Raw genomic sequence first — 6,664 nt, 5'->3', positions numbered from 1 at the left:
ACCAAAGACCTGCTCCAGGTGAGCACCTTCCACATGCTGACCAAGGATGGGCCACAGGACCAGGCAATAGCTAATAAAAAAACCATGGATGGCAAGTCATCAGCACTTTTTCACTCTGCATAGCCTGGTGGTGTGGATATAGCCAGGCACCTTCACCAAAGAGACATGGTTAATGTTGGGGTATGGGTGAAGGCTGTGTAAAGGCACACAGAAGCTCCCAGGAGTTGAATTCATAGCCATGTCCATACTGCCACACAACAAAGTCTAGCAAGTGTCCCTGAGCCTGAGACCAAGGGATATGGACCAGTGTCCACACTGCTCAGGGCTGTCTCTGTCTTGAGCACACCCCTCTAGAGAGCACGTGGCTTCTCCCAGCTCAGGTGTTGCCCTCCTAAGACAATAAAAATGTTTTGTGTGTTTTGGCCAAATTAAACTGTCTGCCACAATATGTGGGGTGTGCTGCAGACCACTGGAGGGGTGTTTTCTAGCAGGAAACCACTGTTTGAGGGTGTGCAGCCTGTTGGGATAGTGCATGGGACCAGCAAGGCCAAAACAGGGTCAGACTGACATGTCTGCCCATGAGGACTCTTGAGTAAACTCACTTCAGGCTGGGTATGTGGCAGGGGAGCGAGCAACGTGGGCCATCAGGATGGTCTCAAGCTCATCTTTTGGTGTTTTCCCGGTCAGCAATGGAGACAAACTCTTTTTGCTGGGTCAGCCGTGGAGGCGCTGAGTTCATCCCATGTATCATGTGCAGGTGAAAGAGCCACTGCTCCTTTTGCACCTTGCACATACACCTTCCTCTCTTTGCTCCCAACCTTTAGGAAACTGAAATGCAATGTGGCAAATTCAGGTCTGGGGAAAGAGTTTGAAGGAAAAACCCATATAATTCCTCCACCCATCAAATTCCTCATCTCACTGAACATGAACCTCAATAAAACCAATATTAGAACAAAGGGGACACTAAATCCTTAGTGAGTGCACCACACATGGAGTAAGAGACATCTGACCAAATGCAGTCATCATCATGTCCTCTTGTGTTTGAACTAGACATGTCCAGCTTACCTTGAAGTCAATATAGAAAGAGGGACACTGACACACATTTTCTCTGACATGCTGTGTCAGATAGATGAACTGCTCTCCAAGCAACTCTCCAAACCAAAGACATCTGATTGCTGATGCAAGTAAGAAGAATCCATGCCCAGAAGGAACCGAAAACCCTTTCATTTACAACATTGCCTCAACTATTAGCACTTAACAATAACTCTTGGGCACTCCATTACATGGACGAAGGTGGGATGGGTGAGCCTGTGGAGTATACGCCGAAGGAGGGAGGGCTGGACTCGAGATGCAGTCAAGGACATTCAGCAACAATGGAAACGTGCAGGGTTAAACCAGAATCTCTGTGTAAAGGAGAATGCATTGTCTGAGCAAAAGCTTTCCAACTTCAAGGAGCAGCAAACAAACCGCAGGAAGAAAAGATGTGGCAACTGCACTATGTCAGTAGAAAGTGTAACACACTGCTTTCCTGTTGGCAGGAGTCATATATTTCTCTTTGTGGGCATGGGTGAAAGGCTGGTCCCACACCTCCAGCATCCACCGTGCCATGTGCCATGCACTGCTGGTTGGGAAAACCCAATCTCCTGGCAAAGGTATTTTTGTAGCTGTGGTGGCTCATGGAAAGGCAACTGACCCTATCAAAACCCACTCTGAGTCTCTGTAAAATGAGCACCGGCTCCCAGGGCGAGATGCTCTGGAACTCATGTTTGCAGGATCCGGCCCTAGGAGCAGGGCAAAATTCAACAAGAGGCAGATAATTAACTTCAGATGTACCTGTCAAGATGTCACAGACACAGCCCTGGAGAGGAGCAGCATATTATTTGTTTCTCATAATGTAGCAATTATGTTGTTGTAAGAGGGGCTCTCTCCAGCGCTCCCTTGCTGCCTCTTGTTTTCCTTCCACATTCATTCACACATTATTTAACTTTTGACTTGGACACAGCAGGTAAAAGCATTTAACAGCCTGGCTGCCTGCTCAGACAGAGCTGAGAAAGGGAGGGGGAGGAGGAAGTGGCAATTTTTTGCCTTAAATTTTCAAGGTTTCTGTGCTACATTTTTCTAAGGGAGGAGCGAAAGAGAAGGGAAGGGGAAGGGGGAGCAGGAAATGGCATTCCACAAAGACAGAGTCACATTTTCCAGGATTATGACACACTCTCTGCTGTCCCTAGCCTTCACTGGGAGATGCATTCCTGCTCCACAGTGGAGAAAAGGTCAGTGGTAAAAATTTCACAGGAACTCCATCATTGTCCTCGTGGGACATGTTCATCAGGAGGAGAGAGTCGGGCGTCTTGCTCTGTCGACAGAAATCCACATCACAAAACGTATTATTGGAGGAAGGTGGGGAAGGGAAACCCATGGCCAGATAGAGCCCATGACTTCATTCTGCTGGATTATTTCCCCCTGACTTGCTGGATATCTGTGGAGCCGGAGGGGATGGACAGATGGATGTTTTGCTGAAAAAATTATAAAGGCAGGAGAGAGAAAACAGGGTGGATGTGATTTAAAGTGCTGGAAAAGTCTCTGCCCCAGGGGAAAATTAACTTTTAGTTTATATAAGGGAAGGTATAACTCTATGACACTACCAATTATGGATCTACCTGAACTTGCCCAAAGCAATAGTGGCAGCCAGGGCAATGTAACAGCATTGGCTCAGTGGTAGTCACTAAACAGAGGAAGATTTTTAAAGTGCAGTAAAGTTCATCACTGCAATAATAACTCAATCTCCTGGATTCAAAATGCGACTGGATGACAAAGTGGTTGAACTTTGCTAGGAAGCACACATGGATGTGGACTGAGGGGCTGATATGGAGAAATATGAAGCATATCCTCTCCAAGGGGGGTTGTTGGTGCTGGTGGAAATTCCTCTTCCTGTTTAAACTGATGTACTCAAGGGAATTCCTCTGAGATAAAGGCCCGAGAGAATTGTTTGTAGAAAGGAAAATTATCAAAATCAGTGTGAAAACTGATTGTGTTTCTCTTTTGTAACACATGCACAAATACAGACATGCCAAATGCAAATTCTACCCTTTGAACAGCATCTCTGTAAGCAGGAAGGCAGCAAGTTCCAAGAGTCTCCAAATAGCATGGTTTGTCACTTTTTTTTTTCTCCAAACTCCAAACAAAGGCTTGACTGTGCTCGAAAAAAGGACCAAGTGCTGCAAACTTGCACTGAGACTCCATGTCCAGAAAACTTTGAAGTCTGAGTTTTAAAATGCTGCTTCTGGAATAGAGGAATTTTTCTGGCACTAAGTTGCCATTTGGTTTTGTTTTGTCTTCTTTTTCTAAAAGAGTCACTAGCCTCAATCCCAAACTCACTTTTAGCTTCTTTTTCATGTGTGAATCCTCTCCACCTTCCCCAAATAATATCATGCTGCTCACATCAAACAAGCCTCTCCCTCCCTGTGAGTCTGGGCTGTAACATCCACCCCAGGTATGAGACCACATATGAGGCATCAATATTTACGTGACACTGCTTACCCAGGCAGTATGACCACAATGAAGTTACCTGAAGTGAGAAGGCCTTGCTCTGCTCCCTCTGATGTTTCCTCTCTTTTCTGTGCGTTTCAGAGCATGTATGGCACAGCAATATGTGGTCAATGCCAGGATCCACAAAGGCTGGGGGATGAAGAGACAGCGCCAGCAGAAGGCCCAGGGGGTGATGGGGTTTGAGAGGTTCAACATGCCTCAGTCGTGTGTGCAGACACCCAGAACCTTCCTTGTGCTGGGCCTATCCCCCAGCATTGGCAGAAGGAGGGAGGGGATTCTGCCCCTCTTCTCTGCTTAGGTAAGATCCCACCTGCAGAGCTGCCTCCAGTTCTGGGGTCCATCATCAGAAGGACATGGAGCTGCTGGAGAGAGTCCAGCTGCTGGAGAGAGTCCAGCTGCTGGAGAGGCTACAGAGATGCTCTGAGGGCTAGAGCACCTCTGCTCTGGAGACAGGCTGGGAAAGATGGGCTGCTCAGCCTGGAGAAGAAAGACCTTAGAGTCTTAGGAAGACCTTAGAGTTCCTGCCAGTGCCTAAAGGCGCTGCAAGAGAGCCAGAGAGGGCCTTTTGACAAGGGCCTGGAGGAACAGGACAAAGGGCAATAGTTTCCCACTGCCAGACAGCAGGGTTAGATGGGATATTGGGCAGAAATTCTTACCCATGAGGGTGTTGAAGCCCCGGCACAGCTTGTCCAGAGAAGATGTGGCTGCCCCATCCCTGAAAGTATTCCAGGCCAGGCTGGGCGTGTCTTGGAGCAACCTGGTCTAGTGGAATGTGTCCCTGTCCATGGCAGGGGGCTGGACTACATTACTTTTTAAAGGTGTATTCGAACCCAAATCATTCTATGGTTCTATTGCATATTGCAGTATCCTCAAATGCTCCTGTGTTTGCCTGAATTGCTTGCTCCAAGAAAAATCCTCAACTTTAATTTCTCCTAAAGCTCTCACTCATCAGAGGTGTTGAAATTTTCAGTGAATATTTAAATGATTATAATTTTGCATTTACTGGGGTTTCATCCTACTCTTCTAACCATCAGTAGTAAAATTCTTGAACTCAGAGGCTATATGCACACTGAAAAAAGTTTATGGTGGACGAAAACTCCCTGGGAGGTCGACACCAAGCACTCATTTTCCGTGTATCCCTATGAGTTGTGCCATATGTCTGGCACAGACGTCATACAGGCTTGCATGCTTTCTTTGAAAAAGGCTTGTTGTGTGTGTGGCTCTATGCAGATATTTACTATATACAATAATGCTAGGTGGAAAAGTTATGCTGTATTGACATTTGAATAATATAGTAAATGTAGTTTTTAGCATTAAGTTTTAGTAATAAAAGAATTGTGTGTAAGATATTTTCTTTAGCTCAAGAAGAAAAGAAAAAAAAAAAAAAAGGGAGAGGCCCAGAGGTGTTTCTCAACAGAGATAACAGTTACAACAAGAAGAAGAGAACCCCCCCTTAGGACTTTCAGAAGACAAGATGCATATCTCCCTGCATCCACAGAAGCCACCTGGTCAACCCAGACTGAATCCACAAGGGCCACCTGGTCAAGCCCAACTCCTGGACGCCCAGGATTAGAAGGGGGACTCTGGGCAAACGGGTCTGTCTTAAGATAAAGATTGCATAATTTTGAAATTTTGGTCTTCAAAAAGGGGACATTCCTCCCGAAGGAGGCCCTTCTCCTTCACAGCCTTTGTCTGAGAGGGAGGGGGGACGGTAGACCCGGGCTACCTTCTTTGCTCTTATTTGTCTCATTATTTGTCCTGTCTCTGAAAACTTCTTAAACTTTTATTATTGTATTAATTTTTTTGTAACCAATTTTTATTCTTTATTAAATTTTCATAAATTTCAAAAAGCAAGTGATTGGCGTTTATCACAGGTGTTTGCGGGGGGAGTGCTAAGATGGGTGCAAAGGGCTGGGGGAGCTGCTGCACCACAAGGGAGCGTGGAGCAGGGTGCAAAGCGAAGTGTGAGTGTACAATTCCTGAGGAAGTGGGTACATGCAATGGGTGCTGGAAGGTGTGAGGGCAGAATGCACTTGTAGAAGTGGATGCAAGCAGAAGTGGGTTCAGGGGTGAGTGCTAAAGGGGGAAAATGCCTGCAGAAGTGAGTGCGAGAGCAAAAGGAGTCTGCAGAAGTGGATGCAAGGTACGAAAGAGGCTCGGTAGGTGCCGGGGCGGGTATGAAGGGGAAAAGCGGCTGCAGGGCAGGTGAGATCGAGGCAGGACGGTGCAGGCCTGGGGGTGCGAGGGCAGCTCCGGCACTGGGTGCAGGCCGGCGGGGCCGAGACTGCCGCTACCAGCGAGTCCTGCCCATGGCGGAGTGATGTCACTGGGGCCGTCATAGGCTGCGGGCGAGGACTGCTGCCAGCAGCCGGCTCGTTGGTCTAGGGGTATGATTCTCGCTTAGGGTGCGAGAGGTCCCGGGTTCAAATCCCGGACGAGCCCGTTTTGGATCCGTTCGTTCTGCCCCTCCTCGCGCACAAGCGAAGCGGGGCACTGTTCTTCTTTTTTTTTTTTTTTCCTGCTACTAGACCGCGTTTTGCCACGTCACACACCGGCATTCTCCTCGAAAACGAAAGTACGGCCGCGGGGAGTGTGCGTAGCAAGGGAATACGGAAAGCGGGGGCGACGAGAAAAGAAAAAAAAGAAAAGCGGAGAGGGATTTCAAAAACAGGAAGAAAAGGGCTCGTCCGGGATTTGAACCCGGGACCTCTCGGACCCAAACCGAGAATCATACCCCTAGACCAACGAGCCGCCTGCTGCAGCCCTGCTTCGAAATCCTTTTATCTCAACAGCGCGGACGACACTGAGCCTGACGAGGAGTTCTGTGTCTTTCCCAGTGCAAAATCGCAGAACCCCGGATTCTAGAGACGCTTTCCGCTACCAGGAAACCAGGTAGCTGCAAGCCTTCTCTAATCTGCTCTTGAATACTTCCAGGGATGGCACAGCCACAGCTTCCTTAAGAAACCTGTGCCAGGGTCCCAACACCCTCACAGCCAAGAATTTCTGCCCAGTATCCCATCTGACCCTGTTCTCTGCCAACGGGAAGCCGTTGCCCCTTGTCCTGTCCCTCCAGACCCTTGTCAAAAGGCCCTCCTCAGCTGTCTTGCAGTCCCTTTAG

General features: G+C 48.0%; 2 non-coding genes across 2 annotated transcripts; one reads left to right on the top strand and one right to left on the bottom strand.

Moving 5' to 3' along the window:
• Window positions 1–5,916: 5,916 nt before the first annotated feature.
• Window positions 5,917–5,988, top strand: TRNAP-AGG (transfer RNA proline (anticodon AGG)). The gene has a single exon. It is a non-coding gene; the product is annotated as a tRNA-Pro (tRNA).
• A 237-nt stretch (window positions 5,989–6,225) lies between these two features.
• Window positions 6,226–6,297, bottom strand: TRNAP-UGG (transfer RNA proline (anticodon UGG)). The gene has a single exon. It is a non-coding gene; the product is annotated as a tRNA-Pro (tRNA).
• Window positions 6,298–6,664: the final 367 nt, after the last annotated feature.

This window comes from Prinia subflava, chromosome 3, assembly GCF_021018805.1.
Source record: "Prinia subflava isolate CZ2003 ecotype Zambia chromosome 3, Cam_Psub_1.2, whole genome shotgun sequence".
NCBI classification, from domain to species: Eukaryota; Metazoa; Chordata; class Aves; order Passeriformes; family Cisticolidae; genus Prinia; species Prinia subflava.
Note: the sequence above shows the minus strand (reverse complement) of the source record. Positions and strands in the feature narration are given on the sequence as shown.